The 25924-nt window shown below is 44.8% G+C and overlaps 1 protein-coding gene across 1 annotated transcript in view; it reads right to left on the reverse strand.

The window, feature by feature from the left end:
- Positions 1 to 25924, reverse strand: part of atp6v1h (ATPase H+ transporting V1 subunit H) — a 173402-nt gene that overhangs the window by 49223 nt on the left and 98255 nt on the right. The window lies entirely within an intron of this gene.

Consider the following 25924-nt stretch of genomic DNA (forward strand, 5'->3'; position numbering starts at 1 on the left):
AGCGATTACCAATTATCTTTTGTAACTGTTAACGCACAAGCGAGATAATTTGTTAGTTTGAAAACGGAACTGGTGTTTTTTGAAAACTTAACAGCAACATGAAGATTCTCACGCTCTTGCCCATCTGACTCCAAGGCCATGATTTCACCTACCTAGGCAGGTCCGGTGTGGCCGGGGTCGGTGGCGGGTTGCGATCTTGCTGCTGGCTCCAGCCTGCTCTGTGAAGTAAATTTTCCCTTAATTGGACTCTTTAAGCCCGCCCAACTCATTTGCCAGCCAATTGAAGGAAGCTGGTCTGATGACGTCACTTGATGACACATCAGCCGGTTTCCTTAAAGGAAACATGCGCAAATTGATTTTGACAGTTCTGCTGTCAGTGTTCTACAGCATTGAGGTGCTGCAAACACTGCACAGAGGTGCATGGCTGCAACCAGGCTCTCTGATGACTCCCTCCACAAGCACGCAGAGGGGTCCTCTTCCTTTCCCATGGGCGGAAGAGACCGCCCCAGGAGATCAACACAACCTGGTTGCATATTGCACAGGAGGATACAAGCAGGGATGTCGTTAGGAGGACCAGGCTGCAGTGGCGCAAACCTTTCAATGATCTCAGTAGATCACGAAACGTTAGTACAAAGCCACACTCAACTTCATCCTGCTGTGCCACTCATCACATCCCCATCACTCTGCCTTCCCTACCCTACTCCAGTACATCCTTACTCACACCAACTTACCTTGCACCTCCACCCATCCCTCTCTATCTACAGTATCACATCCCCATCTCACTAGCCAACCCTCACACTCACCCTAGTCCAATCATATCAACTAACAACACACAAGGGTAGCCACTTGTTTTTTTAGCCAATGTTTATGTGAAGTTTCTGTTAATGTGCTGTCAAACATTGAAATCTTTATTTTCAACACTTTATGCTCTTGGACAGATTAGTGTGCACCTTTGGAAGTGGCTTAGTGAGTTGCAATGAATGGTGAGACATAACGGTACCTCCCGCAATGGTGATGAGTGTGAAAGGAATGCATTGGGCATTGTAGGGATGCTTTATGTTGTTGGTGTGGGGTGGTGCCAACCTGGCGCATCACATGGCAGCCAGGGTGTACAGCATCAAGTGAAGTAAATCTGGCCATGGTGAGGCCATCCCTGGCAGCAATGTGCTCGGGTGCTGATGCCCTCTATCCTGTGCAGCACCAGCTAATTGCGGAAAAGGTTGGTGTTGTTGGTGCTGCTGGCGTTGGGGCTGATCGTGGCAGGATTCTGAGGACCAAGGTGACATTTTTTCAAGGGCACCGATGCTGATGTAATAGATGGCAGGTGAGGTTGAGATGACAGACGCAATCTGTCAATGGTTGTTTTCTTTGGAACAGGAGGCTGCTGAGGGGAGACTTAATTGAAGTGCATAAAATTATGAGGTGCCTAGATAGAGTGGGGATTCCATTTACGTACAGAATCCCCATAAGCATAATAGAAATCACCTAATAAATACAACTTCACAACACTGAAATAATAATAAATAATCACGTTAAAAAATTAAAATACCACTTAATCAAACATTTAAAATTAAAATTTCATTTTTTGAAAAATAAATGTAAACATTTTTAACTGGGACAAAAATTGACAAACTAATTTTAAATATAAGTGAATGTTGAAATCATTTAAAATCATTTATTTTAACATTTATTTAAACCCTTATGCTGGTAAAAGGCTGTCCAGCGAATACCGACCAAATCCTTACGCCTGCTTTTACCAGGTGTAAAGGGTTTGGTGGGTATTCGCTGGACAGTAGTTAGGCAAATAGACCAACTCTTCGCCAGCAAAAGTCAATTTCCAGCAGATGGGTACGATCTGTCGAGAATCATAGAATGTTTACAGCACAGAAGGCGGCCATTCAGCCCGTCGAGCCCGTGCCGGCTCTCCAAGAGCACTTCAGCTAGTCCAACTCCCCCACCCTTTCCCTGTAGCCCTGCAAATTTTTTTCCTTCAGGTACTTATGCAATTCCCTTTAGAAAGCCACAATTGAGTCTGCCTCCACCACCATTTCAAGCAGTGCATTCCAGATGCTAACCAGTTGCTGCGTAAAAAAGTTTTTCCTCATATCGCCTTTGGTTCTTCTGCCAATCACCTTAAATCTGTGTTCTCTGGTTCTCGACCCTTCCAATGGGAACAGTTTCCCTCATGATTTTGAACACCTCTATCAAATCTCCTCTCAACCTTCTCTACTCTAAGGAGAGCAATCCCAGCTTCTCTAGTCTATCCATGTAACTGAAGTCCCTCATACCTGGAATCATTCTCGTAAATCTTTTATGCACCCTCTCTAAGGCCTTCACATCCTTTAAAGTGCAGTGCCCAGAATTGGACACTCCAGTTGAGGCCGAACCAGTGTTTTATAAAGGTTCGTCATAATTTCCTTGCTTTTGTACTCTCTGCCTCTATTTATGAAGCCCAGGATCCCGTATGATTTTTTAACCACTTTCTCAACCTGCCCTGCCACCAACGATTTGTGCACATATACCCCCAGGTCTCTCTGTTCATGCACCCACTTTAGGATTGTACCCTTCAGTTTATATTGCCTCTCCTCGTTCTTCCTACCAAAATAGATCACTTCGCACTTTTCTGCGTTAAATTTCATCTGCCACGTGTATGCCCATTTCACCAGCCTGTCTATGTCTTGAAGTCTATCACTCTCCTCCTCACTGTTCACTATGCTTCCAAGTTTTGTGTCATCTACAAATTTTGAAATTGTGCCCTGTACACCAAAGTCCAAGTCATTAATATATATCAAAAAAAGCAGTGGTGCTAGTACCAACCCCTGGGGAACACCACTGTATACCTTCCTCCAGTCCAAAAAAAATGTTCACCACTACTGTTTCCTGTCACTTAGCCAATTTCGTATCCATGCTGCCATTGTCCCTTTTATTCCATGGGCTTCAACTTTGATGGCAAGCCTATTATGTGGCACTTTATCAAGCGCCTTTTGAAAGTCCATGTACACCATATCAACCACACTGCCCTCATCAACCCTCAGTTAGCTCATCAAAAGACTCGATCAAGTTAGTACTTGTGACTTGGCACATCGCATGTGGAAACCCGGAACTTGCGGGGCACTTATGATGGCGTACGCTGTAGGCCTTGTAAAATCCAGGCCATTAAGGTTGAGGTACTGTAATACAGTGGAGGGGAGAACCTCGCAAGGTGGAATTTGGCTTTGTGGGCAATTTCTGGCATCTGCAGCCCTATTGGTGTGGGGAACAGACAGAAGCTGGAAATTTTTAGGGAGGGACTGGAGTCTCTCACTGGGAATAGCAGACGTGGAAGTACTGGAGAGGATGCCAGTATGTAGACGGCTGAGAGAATCCCAAGGTGTGTTAGAATTTGGGGGTAGTTAGGCTTCTGCTAGCATGCGGCATGGCAACACTGACCTGAACACAGCCTGTCCTCAGGTGCTCTCTGAATGTGTTTTCACCAGTCAGTCTCCACTCACCCCAAGTATTCTGCCACTCATTTTGGCCATTCAGGTCCCTCCTCTCACTGAATTCCCTGACTTCTTGCTTGCCAGCAGTGTCGATCTTCTCACTTTCTTTCAAGCCTAAAAAGTGATTTCTTCCCAGAGTACAAAAATCACTCAAAATTCTTAGCCAATTAAAACCCCAGTGTTTAGAAAGTAAATGAGGGAATAGAATGAGGTGATCATAGACAGTCATTAGCGCAAACGCCGAGCTGAGCCAGTCCTCTTACTTTTTCAACTCCAGCACTTATGACCTCTCTCTCCAGGATGTGCGAGGCTTATCCTCATACAGGGTTAGTAGACAAGGAAAGGTGGGGGTAGCCCGCCTGTGCACATTCTTTTGGTTTTATTATGGGCAAGCAGAGGTTGTAGTTGTCTTGAGATACAGTGATGTGCCAGCATGCAGCCTAGATTTGGTGTGATAACATGTACAGGCATCTTGCAGATACATTAGATGGGATGATTACTTTGGCTGAATGCATGGGCGAAGGAACACTTCCAGGTTATGGGTGCTAAGTGCAGTTTGTGCTTAAATAGGCAAGCACAGGAAGTAATTTAAGACAGTGTGAGGGAAAGGTTAATTTTAAATGTCATAAGTTATTTGTACACCAAATTAATGAAATGCAAGTGTGTTCTCTCACTTTGGCTGACCTGGAAATTCATTAATATTTCTTCCTATGTTGCCTCCAGGTACGTTTTCAAGGCATTCATACTGGTTGCCATGCCCTGCCTTTCTTGTTACGCAGCTTACAATTTAGGGAGCTAGGTGAAGGATTAAAGAGCAGGACCTCAAAGGTTGTAATCTCTGGATTACTCCCGGTGCCACGTGCTAGTGGGTATAGGAATAGGAAGATAGAATTGATGAATGCGTGGCTAAAGGGATGGTGCAGGAGGGAGGGCTTTAGTTTCCTGGATCACTGGGTCTGCTTCTGGGAAAGGTGGGACTTGTACAAGTCGGACGGTTTACACCTGAACCAGAGGGGAACCAACATCCTTGCGGGGAGGTTTGCTAGCACTGCTGCGGGGGGTTTAAACTAACTTGGCAGGGGGATGGGGTACAGAGTGGAGCTATAGTAGGGGGTGATTTACAGACAAATACACAGGAAAAAACAAGTCAGCTGGGAAGGCAGAGCAAATATTTGAAGGCAAAAGGGAATATGGCAGGGCTGGAGGGCATTTATTTTAATGCAAGGAGTCTTGTAAAAAAGGTGGATGAACTGAAGTTGTTGTTGAATACATGGGAGTACGATATTTGTGCTATCACGGAGACATGGTTGAGGGAGGGTCAGGACTGGCAGCTGAATATTCCGGGGTATAGAATCTTCAGGCGAGACAGAGGGGGGTGTATAAGAGGAGGGGGTGTTGCAATATTAATTAAGGAGTCAATTACTGCTGTAAGGAGGGATGATATATTAGCGGGTTCCTCTAATGAGGCCATATGGGTAGAACTTAAAAACAAAAAGGGGGCAAGCACTTTGCTGGGAGTGTACTATAGGCCCCCAAACAGTCAGGGGGAGATAGAGGAACAGATATGTAGGCAAATCGCAGAGAAGTGCGAAAATAATAGGGTAATAATAGTGGGGGATTTCAACTTCCCCAATATAAATTGGGATAGTCAGAGTGTGAAAGGCTTAGAGGGTGCAGAATTCTTAAAGTGCATCCAGGAGAGCTTTTTGAGCCAGCATGTAGAAAGTCCTACAAGAGAGGGGGGCGGTACTGGACCTAATTCTGGGGAATGTAGCCGGGCAAGTGGTGGAAGTGTCAGTAGGAGAGCATTTTGGCGACAGTGACCATAATTCGGTGAGATTTAAGGTGGTCATGGAAAAAGACAAAGACGGCCCGGAAATTAGGGTTCTAAATTGGGGGAAGGCCGATTTTAATATGATAAGGCAGGATCTGGCCAAAGTGGACTGGGAGCAGCTACTTATAGGAAAATCCGCATCAAAACAGTGGGAGATTTTCAGAAGGGAAATAGAGAGAGTACAACGCCAACATGTTCCTGTAAAGGTCAAGGGTGGGACTAACAAGCAAAGGGAACCTTGGATGACAAGGGATATACAAAAATGCATCAGAAATAAAAGGGGGGCTTTTGGCAGTTACAAAAGACTAAAGACGGAAGAAGCCCTAGAGGAGTATAAAAAGTGCAGGGGCATACTTAAAAAAGAAATTAGGAGGGCAAGGAGGGGCCATGAAATAACACTGGCGAGCAAAATAAAGGAAAATCCTAAGATGTTTTATAAGTATATTAAGGGCAAGAGGATAACCAGGGAAAGGGTAGGGCCCATTAGGGACCAAAGTGGCAATCTGTGTGTAGAGCCAGATGATGTAGGCGGGGTATTAAATGAATTTTTTGCATCTGTGTTCACTATGGAGAAAGACGATGCAGACATAGAAATCGGGCAAGGGGACTGTGACATACTTGAACATATTAGCATCGAGAGGGAGGAGGTGCTAGCGGTTTTAGCAGGCCAAAAAGTGGATAAATCCCCAGGCCCAGACGAGATGTATCCCAGGCTGCTGTGGGAGGCAAAGGGGGAGATTGCAGGGGCTCTGACACAAATTTTCAGAACCTCTCTGGCCACAGGGGATGTACCAGAGGACTGGAGAACAGCTAACGTAGTACCATTATTCAAGAAGGGTAGCAGGGATAAACCAGGGAATTACAGGCCAGTGAGTCTAACATCTGTGGTAGGGAAATTATTGGAAAAAATTCTGAGGGACAAAATTAGTCTCCACTTGGAGAGGCAAGGATTAATCGGGGATAGTCAGCATGGCTTTGTCAAGGGTAAATCATGTCTGACAAATCTGATTGAATTTTTCGAGGGGGTGACTAGGGGGGTGGATGAGGGAAATGCTGTGGATGTGGTTTACATGGACTTCAGTAAAGCTTTTGACAAGGTCCCGCATAGGAGACTGGTCAAGAAGGTAAGAGCCCATGGGATCCAGGGTGCCTTGGCGCGTTGGATCCTAAACTGGCTGAGTGGCAGGAGGCAGAGGGTGATGGTCGAAGGTTGCTTTTGTGACTGGAAGCCTGTGTCCAGTGGGGTACCTCAGGGATCGGTGCTGGGTCCCTTGTTGTTTGTGATCTACATAAATGATTTGGATGAGAATGTAAAAGGTATGATCAGTAAGTTCGCAGATGACACGAAAATTGGTGGGGTGGTAAATTGTGAGGAGGAAAGCCTCAGGCTACAGGACGATATAAACGGGTTGGTCAGATGGGCGGAAAAGTGGCAAATGGAATTTAACCCTGAAAAGTGCGAGGTGATGCATTTTGGACGGACAAATAAGGCAAGGGAATACACAATGAGTGGTAGGACGCTAGGAAGTACAGAGGGTCAGAGGGACCTTGGTGTACATGTACATAGATCCCTGAAGGCAGCGGAACAGGTAGATAAGGTGGTTAAAAAGGCATATGGGATACTTGCCTTCATTAGCCGAGGCATAGAATATAAGAGCAGGGAGGTTATGATGGAGCTGTACAAAACGCTGGTGAGGCCACAGCTGGAGTACTGTGTGCAGTTCTGGTCGCCTCACTATAGGAAGGATGTGATTGCTTTGGAGAGGGTGCAGAGAAGATTCACCAGGATGTTACCTGGGATGGAGCGCCTCAGCTATGAAGAGAGGCTGGACAGGCTGGGGTTGTTTTCCTTGGAGCAAAGAAGGCTGAGGGGGGACCTGATTGAGGTGTACAAAATGATGAAGGGCATAGATAGGGTAGATAAAGAGGAACTTTTCCCCTCAGTAGGGGGGTCAATAACAAGGGGGCATAGATTCAGGGTAAGGGGCAGGAGATTTAGAGGGGATTTGAGGAGGAACTTTTTCACCCAGAGGGTGGTTGGAATGTGGAACGCACTGCCTGAAAGGGTGGTAGAGGCAGGAACCCTCACAACATTCAAGAAGCATTTGGATGAGCACTTGAAATGCCATTGCATACAAGGCTATGGACCAAATGCTGGAAAATGGGATTAGACTGGACAGGGATGGAAGGGCGGCGCAGACACGATGGGCCGAAGGGCCTCTTTCTGTGCTGTAAAACTCTATGACTCTATGACAATGCTCCATCCCAAAGAGAGGCCCCTCTTCCCATGTCTTAGTTTCTCCTTCAGAATTTTTATATCTCCATCAGAGAAACTGGGCTCTCTGTGCCCTGAACTGCTTGCAGGCCTTTGAATTCTGCAGCAATACCGGATTTCCTGCCCTACAATAGGTGGGGTCACAATGGCAGCTGCTTGTCACATGTTGTGCTGATCTGCATTATGTAAGTGACATTGCCCCCAGAAATATGCCAGGGGTAAGCACACTAGAGGTGTTCTTTTTCCTCTGCTCCACTTCTGGTCAAGCTTTTACCCAATTGGAAAATCTGAGTAATGGCTTCCATTTGCAAAATCCAGAAAAAAATCCTGGAAAATTATGCATTGGCATATGCTCAGAAAACAGTGTGCTTGATAACTCCCTTCAACTGTCCTGATGAGGTGGGGTGGGGGATGAATATCCAGTCAATGGCTAGTATTTTTAGCTAGGCGGAGACTTTAAGATCCTAACAGGGAATACTGGGACAAGTGTTCACGTTAGTATGTGAGCTATTTTATTTTGAATTAGGTGCATATCACCAGAATTTTGTCACTGTCCATCATTCTTAGTGTTTGAGACAGTGTAATCTTTCAGAAACAACATTTTATTAGTTACCACTCTTGGTTTTTATAGTTAAAAATTGTAAAATTATTTGAATACATATAAAGCAACATTATGGTAGTTATCACAATTAATTGAGAGTTTTCAATCTCAATTTCAGTTTACACAATTTTAACAGTCCTTGCAAATTAAGAGTAAAATGCTGATTGCAATGGTCTCAAAATGGTCCATGCCTGATCAGAGTATCAGGACTGGAACCAGCCAAGAACTCTTGTTCAATATAACAGAAGTATAAAGTGAAACAAGTTATCTGAGCTAGAGCCTGGAACAAATAGATGGTAACAGACTTTACTGGTGTGAACTTCATCAATTTCAGAAATAGCAATTCTATGTTACTTCCTAGTCAAGTCACTGAGTTCTTCAATCCCAGTTATGTGAAACCTAAATTGTGCAACTAACGATAGAGCACTATTGATTTTGATGCTTAACGATTTCATGTTAACAGAAACGGTGGCATTTTGATGAATTTTATCAGTGATGCAGGTGATAATGTACTTGACAGTTCTGCTCTGTAGCAGAAATATGCTCATTACCAAAGCCCACTTTTTGGTGCATTTAGAACTAGCTTACATTACAGTTCCCATGCTGAATCAGTGGTTCACAAACTTCACAACAGCATGACTCACCCCACCCCAGCTGATAAAAAAAAATCCCATTATTACTCAATAAAAGAAAATGTTAAAATGTTGCATTTTGAAGCAGGTAAACAGATTCACCTTATGACTCCCATGTTAGCCGACATTGTTAACGGTTCTCTCTCCTCAGGTACTGTCCCCCTCTCCCTCAAATCTGCCATCATCACCCCTTGATTCCTCAGTCCTTGGAAACAACCGCTCCATCTCCAAAGTCCCTTTCCTCTCCAAAGTCCTTGAACGTGCTGTCGCCTCCCAAATCCGTGACCATCTTTCCTGCAATTCCATGTTTGAATCCCTCCAATCAGGTTTCTGCTCTTGCCACAATGCTGAAACAGCTCTCAAAGTCACAAATGTGACTGTGACAAAGGTAAACTATCCCTCCTCGTCCTTCTTGACTTGTCTGCAGCCTTTGACACTGTTGACTACTCCATCCTTCAACGCCTCTCCACTGTCGTCCAGTTGGGTGGGACTGCACTCGCCTGGTTCCATTCTTATCTAATCGTAGCCAGAGAATCACCTGCAACAGCTTCTCTTCCCGCTCCTGCATCGTTACCTCTTGTGTCCAAGGATCTATCCTTGGCCCCCTCCTATTTCGCATCTACATGTTGCCCCTTGGCAACATCATCCGAAAACACAGCGTCAGTTTCCACATGTACGCTAACGACACCCAGCTCTACCTCACTACCTCTACTCTCAACCCCTCCACGGTCTCTAAATTGTCAGACTGCTTGACAAACATATAGTTCTGGATGAGCAGAAATTATCTCCAATTAAATAATGGGAAGACCGAAGCCACTGTTTTCAGTCCCCACCACAAACTCCATTCCCTAGCCACCGACTCCATCCCTCTCCCCAACATCTGTCTGAGGCTGAACTGTTCGCAACCTTGGTGTCATATTTGACCCTGAAATGAGCTTCCGACCACATATCCGCAGCATAACAAAGACCGCCTACTTCCACCTCCGTAACATCGTCCGTCTCCACCCTTGCCTCAGCTCATCCGCTGCTGAAATCCTCATCCATGCCTTTGTTACCTCTAGACTTGACTATTCCAACGCACTCCTGGCTGGCCTCCCACATTCCACCCTACGTACACTTGTCATCCAAAACTGGGCTGCCCGTGTCCCAACGCGCACCAAGTCCTGTTCACCCATCATATCGCTCCATGGCCTCGTCCCTTCCTACCTCTGTAATCTCCTTCAGCCCCACAACCACCACCCCCCTTCCCCCCCCCCCCTCTCGTTCAACTATTGGTGGTTGTGCCTTCTGTTGCCTAGGCCCTAAGCTCTGGAATTCCCTGCCTAAACCTCTCCGCCTCGCTACCTCTCTTTCCTCCTTTAAGATGCTGCTTAAAACCTACCACTTCACCTGCTAATATCTTTATGTGGCTCTGTGCCAAATTTTGTGTCTTATAATACTCCTGTGCAGCACCTTGGGACATTTTACTACATTAAAGGCGCTATATAAATACTTGTTGTTGTTGCTGTTGTTATTATTACTTGTATTTTCCATAAAAGATACCCTGCTCTGAATACAAGCTGCATTATTTATCCTTTTTTAAAACCATTGTTCTCATTAAAATATAAAAAGTACACGGATGCCTATGAATATTCCACTTGCGTTAACAGAAAACTAAAAATGCAATTCATTTCCGAAATGAAGCACTTTCCAGTTCTACAATATTAATGAAACACAGATAAGAGGAGCAATGTAATCTGTTAATTATATATTAAAATAAAATAGATTTAGATTTTTAAAGTGCAATCTAAGACTTTTTAAATATACTCTTTATTGCCATAATTACGCTGAAACATGCTTGACTGCAATCTCCTGGTCGACAGCCACCCAAGCCACTTTAGAATGATGCACAGAAATAATTTCCCAACTGCATTAATCACATGGAGAAGTCAGTTTAAAGGGAAAGGACGATTTAGGAAGAGTACTTCTTGGTATGCTGCCCAGTTTAATAAAAACATAGGAGAGAACAAGAACAGTCTTACAATACATGGTTTTATGGCTTTTTAAAATATAACAATTTTCTTGATAACTTGCAAAGCCCCGAGTATGGTCACTCTTTCAGTTAGGGTTCTCCTACAGCATCAATTATGTGGAGAAATCATACAGCTACATTGAAAAAAACTTGTCAAGTGCAACTTCAAAGCATTCTGCTGCAATTTGGATTTCCCCTATGTTGCTTGAGCTGGATTTTTTTTAAGTATATTTCTTAATGTTAGATTCATCTTAGAAGGATAGCTAGCTGGCTTCAAGACAGAAAGCAGAGAGTAGGGGTAAAAGGTAGCTATTCACAGTGGCAGGCGATGGGTAGTAGTGGTCCACAAGGATCAGTGCTGGGGCCACTGTTGTTCACAATTAATGTTAATGATTTGGACTTTCAAATCAAAAACAAAATTTCTAAATTTGCAAAAGACACCAAATTTTTTTTTTTTGGGGGGGGGGGGGTGGGGGGAAGCCAATACTGAGGAAGACTGCAACAAATTGCAGGAGGACATTAACAAACTTGCAGAATGGGCATATAATTGGCAAATGAAGTTCAACACAGATAAATGTGAGGTATTACATTTTGGTAGGAAGAATAGCGAGGCCACTTATTGCTTGGAGGGTGCAAGTCTAGATGGGGTAGAGGAACAAAGGGATCTCGGGAGCACAAATACACAAATCACAAAGTTGTGACACAGGTTGGCAAGGCCATAAAAAAAAAGCAAACCAACTGGGGTTTATTTCTAGAGGTATAGAATTGAAAAGTAGAGAAGTTATGCTAAACCTGTATCAGACCTTGGTTAGACCACACTTCGAATACTGCGTGCAGTTCTGGTCGCCATATTATAAAAAGGATATAGAGGCACTGGCGAGGGGGCAGAGAAGATTTACAAGGGTACCAGAAATGCGAGGTTATACTTATCAGGAAAGGATGAACAGGCTGGGTCTCTTTTCTCTTGAAAAAAGGCCGAGGGGTGACCCAATAGAGGTCTTTATAAAATTGAAACTTATAAAATTCTAACAGGACTGGACAGACTGGATGCAGGAAGGATGTTCCCGATGGCCAGGGAGTCTAGAACCAGGGGTCACAGTCTAAGGATAAGGGGTAAGCCATTTAGGACAGAGATGAGGAGGAATTTCTTCACCCAGAGAGTGGTGAACCTGTGGAATTCTCTACCACAGAAGGCAGTGGAGGCCAATTCATTAAATATATTCAAGAAGGAGTTGGATATATTTCTTAAGGCTAAAGGGATCAAGGGATATGGGGAGAAGGCAGGGACAGGGTACTGAATTTGGATGATCAGCCATGATCTCACTGAATGGCGGAGCAGGCTCAAGGGGCTGAATGGCCTACTCCTGCTCCTATCTTCTATGTTTCTAAGGGCTAAAAATTGAGTAGCGCCCCAATTGAGGCGCTAACTTCGCTTTAGCGCCCCGTAAAAATTAGCGCCCCTGCGCCGGAAATTGAGTGGTTGCGCCCGAAGAGGGAAGCAGGGCGCTACTGGAAGCGCCCCGCCTCCTTCTTGGGGCGCTGCGACTGAATATCGTGGCGCTACGTGCCGCAGCGCCACACGCTGCGGCACGTCGCGCCGCAGTATTGCGGGCCTGCCTCCCCTTCTTAAAGGGGAGGGGCCTTGTGCAGCGCGACCTGGGGCCCATCTGGGCCCCCGGGGATCGGGAGTGCAGGCAAAAGAGCCCGGCACCAAAGAGAAGTGCCGGGCTCTTGGAGCGCAGCCGGCACTTCGCCGGGGGGGGGGGGGGGGGGGTTCAGGAGGCCGGGGACGGGAGCGCAGGCAGGTGCTGGCAGGCGGCCAGCAACAAAAATGGCCGGCCCGCACCTCGCCGTTAAATTGCGCCTCCCCGGCCGCAGGTACGCCCCCCAACCCTGTCGGACATAGCGCCTGGCGGTAAATCAGGGGGCGCTCCCGAAGATCGTGGCCGGGGCGCTGCGCACACCAATGACGTAATCGCCAGCAGCGCAGAGTGCTACCGGTTAGCGCCACCACTAACCTCCCGCTGAATTTTGCGGGAGGTGTGGGCAGTGTCACGACTAGGCGCTAGTTGGTTTGCGCCCCACTTAGCGCCCTCTTAAGGCGCTAACGGGTGGCACTACCAACTGAATTTTTCCCATGTTTCTATGTTTAAAATTATGAAAGGTTTTGATAGAGTGGATAGAGAGAGAATGTTTCCACTTGTGGGGAAGAGCATAACTAAAGGCCATCAATATAAGATAGTCACCAAGAAATCCAATCGGGAATTCAGAACAAACTTCTTTACCCAAAGAGTGGTGAGAATGTGAAACTCACTACCACAGGGAGTGGTTGAAGTGAATAGTATAGATGCAATTAAGGGGAGCTAGACATGCATATGAGGGAGAAGGGAATAGAGGGTTATGCTGATGGATTTAGATGAGGAATGACAGGAATAGGCTCGAGTGGAGCATAAACGCCAGCATGGACTGGTTGGGCCGAATGGCCTGTTTCTGTGCCGTATAAAACAAAAAAGATGACTCAACCGTGGCTAACAAAGGAAATTAGGGATAGCATAAGATCCAAGGAGAGGACATATAAATTGGCCAGAAAAAGCAGTAAACCTGAGGATTGGGAGCAGTTTAGGATTCTGTGGTGTATGTGCCTTTAAGAGCCCGTGTACTGTAATGCGCACTCGGGCTATATAAGCCTGTATAGTGTCTTGTATCTTTTAGTTCACCTCCAGACTTTGTTCAGTAAACACCTGTTAAACCAACTCCTGCATTCCGTGTCTCTATTAACACACGATACAACAGTGGCGACGAATTGGAAACGGACTTACCTACAATTCGGCAGCACCTCAAGGAGATCGATTCCTCAGACGAAGGTCGAAGAAAAAAAAAAAGAAAAAACTGTGGTTTCACCAGCTAGCCGGGCTGGTGGCAGGTACTGCAATAATCCTTCCTGGGCGGCGGGCTGGGGCTCGATCGGCTGGCTCTGCAGCGGGGCCGAGCAGCAAAGGCGGAGACAAACAGAGGCGGAGGGTGGAGCACTCGGGGGACGGCCAGCGCTGCAAAGCAGGTCAGCGTTCGGACCAAGCAGAGGGAGGGAAAAGTCCCAGAGAGTCCGGCGAGAACGAGTCTCCAACTATTAAAAATATCTGTATAAATAAAAACCGCGGAGAACAGCGTTGTCAGCAGCGGCAGCGGCGGGAAAGCGCCATTTTTTCTCGGCAGGGAAGAAAGGAAAGCGCGGGAGGCGCCATTTCTTTTTCAGGATGCCTAAGACTGGCAATATTACTGCTTTCGATAGTGATGTAGAGGATTGGACCACATATGTGGAAAGAGTGGAGGTATATTGCACAGCGAATGAAATAGAGGATGATAAAAAGGCATCGGTACTTCTAAATCTAATGGGCGCAAGGACATACGGGCTGTTACGAAACTTAATCACTCCAGCCAAACCGATGGACAAGAATTTTAAAGAGATTGTTGATACCCTACAGGAGCACTTAAACCCAACACCGCTGCTGATAGCGGAACGATTCAAATTCTTCAGGAGGAATCAGCACAAGAATGAAAGTAACGCTGATTACCTCACCGAATTAAGAAAGCTGTCAAAGCACTGCCAATTCGGGGCAGGACTGGCAGATTCTCTTCGAGACAAATTCGTCTGCGGTCTCCTAAGTGAAGGAACACAGAAAAGGCTACTTTCTGAGAAAGATTTAACACTGGACAAGGCTTTCAGTGTGGCTGTATCATATGAAGCAGCAGCAAGAGGAGCTGCAGAGATACAGCAAAAGCCACAGGACTTCGGCACCCATGGAATGACACAGGGTTGAGAGAGATGTTATCGCTGCGGCAGATCCACCCATGACCAGAGGAACTGCTGGTTCAAGGACAAAGCATGCAGGCAATGCGGAAAGATGGGACACATTGCACGTGTATGCCGATCTGGAAACAAAAAATCTGACAGAAAAAAAAATCAATAAGGAAAAGTACAGAAAGGTACAAATGATGACAGACAGTAGCTCCGAAGACCAGAACAGCAATAGCGACTCCGGAAACAAGAGACTAAGCTGTCTCAAATTACATAATGTAATTGCCAAAGAAGATTACCAGACCATTTGGGTTACCCTCACGATAGCGGGGTCCCCAGTTAAAATGGAGCTAGATACAGGATCAGCTCTGACCGTCATAAGTCGACAGGATTACGAGCGGCTATTTCTGCATATACCTTGGAAAGACACATCCATTATCTTGAAAACATATATGGGGCAGAAAGTATATCCCAATTCCCAAGTTTTTTAAGGCAAGGCCGGTGCCATACGCAATTCGTCCAGCAGTCGAGGCAGAGCTGGAGAATTTGGAAAAGGCAGGCGTGTTATCCAAGATAGATTGGAGTGAGTGGGCAACACCCATCGTCCCGGTCATGAAGAAAACGTTGAATAATGATAAAGCTGAAGAACAGAGAAAAATTCGCATCTGTGGGGACTTCAAGGTGACTGTAAACCCGGTCCTTCACACGGTACAGTATCCTCTTCCGAGGATAGAAGATATTTTCACCTCACTATCCGGAGGGAAACGTTTCAGCAAAATTGACTTGGCACAGGCATATCTACAGATGGAGGTTGAGGAGGCCTCTAAAAAGTATCTCACGATAAACACACACAAAGGCCTGTACCAGTACAATCGACTGGTTTTCGGAGTAGCATCAGCTCCAGCTATCTTGCAAAGAGCTACGGAACAAGTCCTGCAAGGGATTCTGTGGACTCAATGCTACCTAGACGGCATCCTTGTAACAGGAGAAAACAACAACGAGCACCTTGCCAATTTGGAGCAGGTGCTCACTAGGCTGAGAGAACGGGGCCTACGAGCAAATCGCCCCAAGTGCGAATTTTTCCAGAAACAAATATCATATTGTGGCCACATAATTAACGAAGAAGTCACCTGAAAAAATTGAAGCGGTCATAAAGGCCCCAGCACCTGAAAATGTCTCACAATTAAGGTCGTTCCTGGGATTGATAAATTACTATCATAAATTTTTACCGAACTTGTAAACTGTTCTGCACCCTCTTAACGAACTGCTACAAACGGGAGTAAATTGGTAATGGAGCGAAGACTGTAAACGTGCCTTCCATAAATGCAAAGGCTTGATCACGTCCAAGGAAGTTTTGGCTCATTACAACCCATCACTGCCAATCAGACTGGCATGCGATGCATCCCCTTACGGCGTAGGAGCGGTATTATCGCATAGATTCCCTGATGGCTCAGAGCGGCCGATAGCTTTTGCGTCACGCTCATTGAACTCAGCTGAGCTTAACTATGCCCAGATCGACAGGGAGGCACTCAGCCTGGTATGGGGAGTGAAGAAATTCAACCATTACCTACACGGACAAAAATTTACCTTGTTGACTGACCATCAACCCCTCGTCTCCATATTCAACCCTAAAAAGGGCGTTCCCATTATGACAGCGCAAAGGCTACAGAGGTGGTCCCTTTTCCTAGGGGCACACCAATATGACATAGAATACAAAGGATCAAAACAGCATGGAAATGCTGACGGTTTATCGCGTCTACCGTTGCCAACGGTAGAAGAGGCACCTACAGTGGACCCAGTGGAGATGTTCCACTCAACCATAGTGGAATGTCTACCAGTAACAAATTTTACCATTGAAAAGGAAACGAGAAATGACCCGACTCTCTCACGAGTCTACGATTTAACGGTGAAGGGATGGCCAGCACATGGCGAACCACTGTTGCCAGCATTCTCGCAAAGAAGAGAACAGCTGTCAGTGTGCCGAGGAACCTAGATGTGTGGATCCAGAGTGGTGATTCCACCCAAACTCCAGGATAAAGTGCTAAAGGAGCTTCACGAGGGGCATCTGGGTGGAGTGAAAATGAAGAACCTAGCCAGAGCGTTTGTGTGGTGGCCAGGTATCGATGGAGACATCGAAGAAATGACCAAGAGCTGTCTAGGATGCCAGAAGGTCCAAAACGCTCCACCACAAGCCCCTCTACATCCATGGGAGTGGCCCTCATCTCCATGGCAAAGGGTACACATCGACTTTGCTGGTCCATTTATGGACTCAATGTTCTTAATCGCAGTTGATGCACACTCCAAATGGCCGGAGGTAATAAAGATGTCCTCCACCACCACGGTAAAAACCATCACAGTATTAAGGGCCATATTTGCCAGGAATGGGCTGCCTGAACAGATCTGTTCTGATAATGGACCGCAATTTGTGTCCGAAGAATTCAGGAAGTTCTTAAAAAACAATGGGGTTAAGCACTACACGTCCGCCCCATACCATCCCGCCACCAATGGATTGGCTGAAAAGTTTGTCCAGACCTTCAAGAAGGCCATAAAGACCATGGGTAATGAAGACATAAATCTACAGCGTAAGGTAGATAACTTCTTGTTTGCATACAGGAATGCAACACATGTGGTTACAAACCAAACTCCCGCCATGATGTTTTTCAATAGAAGTCTAAGATGCCGGCTGGATTTGATCAAGCCAAACATCAGAAGGGACGTAGAGAACCGGCAATTTCAAGGCATGAATGAAAGGCCAACTAGAACCTTCCAGATAGGTCAACAAGTTTTGGCCCAGGACTACCGTACCGAGAAATGGCAGCCTGGAACTATTTGCACACGACTAGGACCGCTGATGTATACCGTGGACATTGGAGAAAGCATAATAAGGCGCCATGCTGACCAGATCATAGAATCATCCGAAAAGGGACAACCTATACGCCTAATGATGAAGCAGAGATACCCATAGTATCTACCTCCGATCCGGTGATACTGGAACCAGATGAACCCGACACTGGCATTCAAGCAGAATCGACCTTGCCAAAAGAACCTACTACACCACCGAAAACTACTACACCACCGAGGTGTTATCCGGACCGAGTCAGGAAGCCTATAGAGAGACTGACTTATAATTGATTAACTGCAGCAAATGTGTAGATTATTGTTCTTGTAAACATGTTAATGAATGATTACTTTAAATGTTATGTACTGGTTGTCTAAAAGGGGAGGAATTGTGGTGTATGTGCCTTTAAGAGCCCCTGTGTACTGTAATGCCGGTAGTGGCCACTCGGGCTATATAAGCCTGTATAGTGTCTTGTATCTTTTAGTTCACCTCCAGACTTTGTTCAGTAAACACCTGTTAAACCAACTCCTGCATTCCGTGTCTCTATTAACACACGGATACAACAGATTCAACAAAGGAGGACAAAGGGATTAATTAAGAAGGGGAAAATAGAATCTGAGAGTAAGCTTGCTGGGAACATGAAAAGTGACTGTAAAAGCTTTTATAGATGTGTGAAGAGAAAAAGATTGGTGAAGTCAAGCCTAGGTCCCTTGCAGTCAGAATCAGGGGAATTTATAATGGGGAACAAAGAAATGGCAGACCAATACGTATTTTGGTTCCGTCTTCACAGAGAACACAAATAACCTCCCAAAGATGTCGGGGAACATAGGGTCTGATGAAGGGGAGGAACTGAAAGAAATCAGTATTTGTAAGGAAATGGTGTTAAAGAAATTGATGGGCCTGAAGGCCGATAAATCCCCAGGGCCCGATAATCTACATCCTAGGGTACTTAAGGAAGTGGCCCTAGAAATAGTAGATGCATTGCTGATCATCTTCCAACATTCGATGGAATCTGGAACAGTACCCATGGATTGGAGGGTAGCTAATGTTACCCCACTATTCAAAAAAGGTGCTAGGGAGAAAACGCGGAATTACAGATGGGTAAGCCTGACATCGGTAGTGGGGAAAATGCTAGAGTCCATTATAAAAGATGTAATAGCAGAGCACTTGGAAAACAGTGACGGGATCGGACAAAGTCAACATGGATTTACAAAAGGTAAATTGTGCTTGACTAATCTACTGGAATTTTTTGAGGATGTAACTGGTAAAATAGATAAGGGAGAACCAGTGGATGTGGTATATTTGGACTTTCAGAAGGCTTTCGATAAGGTCCCACATAAGAGATTAGCGTGTAAAGTTAAGGCACGTGGGATTGGGGGCAAGGTATTGACTTGGATAGAAAACTGGTTGGCAGACAGAAAGCAAAGCGTTGGAATAAACAGGTCTTTTTCCGAGTGGCAGGCAGTGACTAGTGGGGTACCGCAGGGATCGGTCCTTGGACCCCAGCTATTCACAATATATATTAATGATCTAGACAAGGGAACTAGATGTAATATCTCCAAATTTGCAGATGACACAAAGCTGGGTGGGCGTGTGTGCTGTGAGGAGGATGCCGAGAAACTCCAGGATGATTTGGACAGGTTGGGTGATTGGGCAGAAGCATGGCAGATGCAATATAACGTGGATAAATGTGAGGTTATCCACTTTGGTGGCAAAAACAGGAAGGCAGATTATTATCTGAATGGCAATAGATTGGGAGAAGGGGAAGTGCAACGAGACCTGGGTGTCCTTGTGCACCAGTCGCTGAAGGTAAGCATGCAGGTGCAGCAGGCGGTTAAGAAGGCAAATGGTATGTTGGCCTTCATAGCGAGAGGGTTTGAGTACAGGAACAAGGATGTCTTGCTGCAGTTGTACAGGGCCTTGGTGAGACCATATCTTGAGTATTGTGTGCAGTTTTGGTCGCCTTATCTGAGGAAGAATGTTCTTACCATGGAAGGAGTTCAGCGAAGATTCACCAGACTGATACCCGAGATGGCAGGAATGACATATGAGGAGAGATTGGGTCAATTGGGCTTGTGCTCGCTGGAGTTTAGAAGAATGAGAGGGGATCTCATTGAAACTTATGAAATTCTGACAGGACTGGACAGACTAGATGCAGGAAGGATGTTCCTGATGGTCGGGGAGTCCAGAACCAGGGGTCACAGTCTAAGGATAAGGGGTATGCCATTTAGGACAGAAATGAGAAGGAATTTCTTCACCCAGAGAGTGGTGAACCTGTGGAATTCTCTACCACAGAAGGCAGTAGAGGCCAATTCATTAAATATATTCAAGAAGGAGTTGGATATATTTCTTAAGGCTAAAGGGGTATGGGGAGAAAGCAGGGACCGGGTACTGAATTTGGATGATCAGCCATGATCACATTGAATGGCAGAGCAGGCTCGAGGGGCCGAATGGCCTACTCCTGCTTGTATCTTCTATGTTTCTATATCCTATGTAATCAATTCCTAAGGCAATACAGTCGCAATTTTCTTTGAAATTCTTTTCAATAATAGGGATAAAGTGTTAATTAGCTACTCCGTGGGAAGGTAATTATGAACAATCTTAAACAAGCACGCCAAACACCTGAGGGGCCAGGTGTTGTTCTGTTTTATTTGCCAAATGGGCGGGGGGGGGGGGCTTACCGAAGGCAGAAGCGTGGCACCCTCCTGCCCCACAAAGAGTGTGCGTTCCACTTTGGTAGTAACTTTGACAGCTGCATCTCGCAAACTTAACATAGGTGACAGTGAAGTCTCTTTCTGAGTTGTGAGCTGTGTCCTCACAGCAACAATAAGCTGTTGATTATATTTTAAAATAGTCACACTAGCTTTAGAAGCTTAGCTAGCAAATGTGAGCCAAAGTCCAAGAATTTCAAAGAAAATGACTGAGAGCAACAGAGGCAGAGCGGGCCTAACTGGGGACTGGAGCAGAGGCAAGTAAATAAAAAGAGCGCGGTTGGAGAGGGGCCCAAACTCGCTGTGAGCAGTGGAGGTGGAGCAGGCCTAACTGGGGACCGGAGCAGAGAAAGAAAAAAAAAAATCAAGGAGTGACTTCACAGGACAGCAGGTAGGTGATTGGTTCATGAACCATAGAGCGTTTTTTTCGTCTCTAATCTAGTGCAGAGTTTTAAACTAAGAGCTGGGGAACAATAACTAATACTTTATTATACTAACTTAACTAGATAAACCAATTAATTAATATAACTAAATAATCACTTGATTAAAAACTAACTAATTTAAATAAGCATATAAATAAAAAGCTCTAGAGATGGCAGGGCAGGCTATGTGTCAAGACTGTAGTATGTGGGAGTTTGTGGACAGTGAGACTGTCCCGGATTCCCACATCTGCAGGAAACATCTCTGCCTCCAGTCACTCCGGCTCAGAGTCATTGAGCTGGAGTGCGAGTTAGAGACACTCCGAAACATATGGGAGGGGGAGGAAATTCTGGACAGTTTTATCTAGAAATACAGTCATACCCCAGAAGAAAGCACAGATTCAGGAAACAGGGTGTGACTACTAGGGAGATGGGTAGTGGGGACTTGGGAGAGGTTAAAAAGGAAGCCCCGCAGACCCTGTCCAACAGGTACGATGTACTCACTACCTGTGAAGACAAGGAGAAAGACTGCGGGGAGGACAGCCATAATGCAGAACAAGGCACCATGGCTCAGAAGGCTGTCCAAGAGGGGGGAAAGAACAGAATAGAAATGTGGTAGTGATAGGGGATTCTATAATTAGAGGTGTAGATAGCGTCCCCTGCAGCCAAGAACGAGAATCCCGAAGGGTGTGTTGCCTACCCGTTGCTGGAGAGGAGTTTGGAAAGGGACGAGGTAAATCCAGTTGTTGTTGTCCATGTTGGGACAAACGACATACGTAAGAACAGGAAAGAGGTCCTGCTGAAGGAGTATCAGGAGTTAGGAACTAAATTAAAAAGCAGGACCTCGAGGGTAATAATCTTTGGATTACTGCCCGAGCCACGTGCAAATTGGCATCGAAGCAGTCAGATCAGGAGAATTAACACGTGGCTAAAGAGCTGGTGTGGGAAAGACAGGTTCCTTTTCATGGGACACTGGCACCAGTACTCTGACAGGAAGGAGCTGTACAGATAGGACGGGCTCCACCGGAACCGGGATGGGATCCGTGTCCTAGCAGAAAAGGTAAATAGGGAGGTGGCAAAGGCTTTAAACTAGCAAGATGTGGGGGAGGGATCTACAAGAAATGGAACCAGCCTAAATATAAACAAAACAGGAAAGAGTAAAGTAAGGGAGGATATTGATTGCCAGGGAATAAATGGAGTTATAGAACATGAGTGTAAAAAGATGGTTAAAAATAAAATTAAAGGAACTGCTATTAAAAATTAGTTAAACTGTCTGTACAGCAATGCACACAGTGTCCGTAATAAAACAGGGGAGCTGGAGGTAATCATGCATTGAGGGGACCAGACATAGTAGGGATTACTGAGACATGGCTACAAAAAAAAAATCAGGACTGGGAATTAAACATTGCAGGGTATAACATATTTAGAAAAGATAGAGAGGGGAAAAGGGGAGGTGGAGTAGCTGTACTTATTAGGGATAACAATGGCAGTAGAAAAAAGTGACGCAGCTATCAGCAAGACAGAAATAGAAATAGAATGTGGATAGAGATAAAGGATCATACTAATAGGGGTAGTCTACAGGTTACCGAATAGTGGAAGGGACATGGAAGAAGAAATATGCAAACATATTAGGGAAATGAGTAAAAAATATAGAATAATCATCATAGGGGATTTCAGCTACTTCCATTTATATAGCGCCTTTCACGACCACCGGACGTCCCAAAGCACTTTACAGCCAATGAAGTACTTTTGAAGTGTAGTCACTGTTGTAATGTAGGAAACTATCCCGATATTAATTGGACAGAAGAGGATACAGGAATGGAGTTCCTACAATGTGTGCAGGACTCCTTTCGAACCCAATATGTAAAAAGCCCAACAAGGGAAGGTTCGCTATTGGATCTCGTAATGGGGAATGAACCAGTGCAGATAAGAGAAGTAAAAGTAGGGCAACATCTAGGCAATAGTGACCACAATATAATACGCTTTAAAATAATAATTGAGAAGAACATTAATATGATGAAGACCAGGGTAATAGATTGGAGAAAAGCTGATTTTGAGGGGCTGAGAATAGAACTTGGAAAAATAAAATGGACAACAATAATGGTAAACAATGACGCAGAACAATGGGAGACATTTAAAACGGTGTTCAACAGAGTTCAGGAAAAATATATTCTGCTAAAAAACAAGAACAAGCTAAACACTAATGAGACACCATAGATGAATAAAGCCATAAGGGAAAAATTGAGGGTAAGGAAAGAGGCATACATTAAGTACATGGACAGCAGGGGAGAGCATAAGGGAAAATACGAAGCAATTAGGAAAGAAGTCAAAAAACCTTTAGGAAGGCAAAGAGGAACTATGAAATTAAATTATCAAGGAATATAAAACAAAATAGTAAAATATTTTACAGGCACATCAATAAAAAAAAGGTTGGGATGGGAATAGGGCCATTAAGGGATAGACAGGATAATACCACAGGTAACGATAGAGAGATGGAAGAAATATTAAATAATTATTTTGCCTCAGTATTTACCAGGGAGATAGAACAGGTGGACATGCCATTGGATCATGAGATTAGTAACGAAATAACTGCATTTAAAATAAAAGGAGGTATATTAAATAAACTAATCAAACTCAGAGGAAAAACCCCTGGTCCGGATGGATTATATCCACGCATTGTAAAGAATCTAGGGAAGAGATAGCAGAGACATTACTACACATATTTAATAATTCATTAGAAAAAGGTGTAGTGCCAGAGGACTGGCGGATAGTCAACATAATATCTATATTTAAGAAGGGAGATAGAACATGTCCAGGGAACTATAGTCCAGTCAGCTTAACATCGGTGGTAAGAAAAATAATGGAATCCCTAAGGAGAAAATAGAAGAACATCTAGAAGCCAAAAATATAATAATGAATAGTCAGCATGGATTTCAAAAGGGAAAGTCTTGCTTGACGAACCTCATTGAATTTTTTGAAGAGGTAACAGAGAGGATAGACAAAGGTAATGCAGAAGATGTAATTTATCTAGATTTTCAAAAGGCCTTCGATAAAGTACCACATAATAGACTAATGAATAAGGTCAGAGAATGCGAAGTCAGGGGACAAGTAGCAGAATGGATTGTTGGCTGGCTTCAAGACAGAAAGCAGAGACTAGGGGTAAAGGGTAGCTAGTCACAGTGTTCCACAAGGATCAGTGCTGGGACCACTGTTGTTCACAATTTACATTAACGGTTTAGACTTTGGATTCAAAAATACAATTTCTAAATTTGCGGATGACACCAAATTGGGGGGATAGTTAATACTGAGGCCTGCAACAAATTACAGGAAGACATTAATAAACTTGCAGAATGGGCATATAATTGGCAAATGAAATTCAACACAGATAAATGTGAAGTATTACATTTTGGTAGGAAGAATAGGGAGGTCACTTGAAGGGTGCGAGTCTAGGTGGGGTAGAGGAACAAAGGGATCTCGGAGTACAAATACACAAATCACTAAAAAGTAGCGACACAGGTTAATAAGGCCATAAAAGCAGCAAACCAGGCACTAGGGTTTATTTCTAAAGGGATAGAATTGAAAAGTAGTGAAGTTATGCTAAACTTGTATCGAACCTTGGTTAGATCACACTTGGCGTACTGTGTACAATTCTGGTTGCCATATTATAAAAAGGATATTAAGCCACTGGAGAGGATACAGAGAAGATTTACAAGGATGATACCAGAAATGCGAGGGTATACATATCAGGAAAGGATGAACAGGCTAGGTCTCTTTTCTCTTGAAAAAGGGCTGAGGGGTGACCTAATAGAGGTCTTTAAAATTATGACAGGTTTTGATAGAGTGGATAGAGAAAGAATGTTTCCACTTGTGGGGAAGAGCATAACTAGAGGCCATCAATATAAGATAGTCACCAAGAAATCAAATAGGGAATTCAGAAGAAACTTATTTACCCAGAGAGTGGTGAGAATGTAGAACTCACTATTACAGGGAGTAGTTGAGGCAACTAGTATAGATGCATTTAAGGGGAGGCTAGATAAGCATATGAGGGGGAAGGGAATAGAGGGTTATGCTGACAGAATTAGATGAGGAAAGATGGGAGGAGGCTCGAGTGGAGCATAAATGCCAACATCGACTGGTTGGGCCGAATTGCCTGTTTCTGTGCTGTATATCCTATGCAATCCTATATATTTTTATTGTTTTCCACAATTGAAGACCATAGAGAAATTGATCATCTGTACTGTGATAACGGCATACTGTTGTTCATTTATTTATTTAATGTAACATGAGCAGGAGCAGCAGCAAGAGGGGGAGCAGCGGCACAAAGAGCGCAGAGAGCGGGAGCAACACCGGAAGGAGCGGACCTGGTGGGAGCTGCTTGTGACCTCCTCTGCAACTTGCAACCAGGCTGTGCTGGTCTCCTGGGGAGGTCTCTTCCGCCCATCGGAAGTCGAAGACAACCTCCCTGCATGCTCTGACTCCCTCCATAAACATATGGAGGGAGTCATGGGAGAGCCTGGGTGCAGCCTTACACCTCTGTGCAGTCATTGTCAGTGTTTGCAGCACTTCAGTGCTGTAGAACACTGACAGCACAAATGTCAAAAGGTCCCTTTAAGGAAACCGGCTGATGACGCGTCATGAATGACGTCACCAGACCCGCTTCCTCTAATTGGACCAAGAAACGCGCTGAGCGGGTTTAACAAGCCCCATCAACGGAAATCCATTTTTCAGAGCGGGCTGGAACCAGCAGCGGGGCCGCGACCCGCCACTGACCCCAGCTGCACCGGACCCGCCGAAGTAAGGAAAATCTCCAGAATTATGCTAAGAAAATTGATGGGTACGCTAGATATACCAACTACTTTCTCCTACACAAAATACTACTGTTAGTATGCATTACTCCCTCCCTCAGAAGCAGCTGCCCTGCAGTATAATCTATGTTTATTCAGCAAATGAAACAATCTGTCAACATTAAATAATCTCCAAAGCTTTCACATGTGAATTAGGAGCAATGAGAAAGTAGGGGCAGCGTACAAGACCTTACTGAACATGTGTGATTTTGCTATCTTCCTCACTCATTTATACTCCACGTAGTTTATGATTTTATAAACATTTAATGTTGATAGATTGTTTCATTTGCAGAAAAAAAGTTAGAACTTAGGCACCAGTTTATCCAAAGACAACAGTCCATATAAAAGGAACTTAATGAAGACAGAACGATCTCTCCAACACCCCACTTCTGAAACAACTGTTGAAATTGACACGAGACCAAGTGGTACAAATTTTCACTATCTGATGGTCACTCACCTACTCAGCCATGACAAAGATAT

This window comes from Somniosus microcephalus, chromosome 7 (genome assembly GCF_052327205.1).
Source record: "Somniosus microcephalus isolate GS21.2 chromosome 7, FLI_Smic_1.0, whole genome shotgun sequence".
NCBI classification, from domain to species: Eukaryota; Metazoa; Chordata; class Chondrichthyes; order Squaliformes; family Somniosidae; genus Somniosus; species Somniosus microcephalus.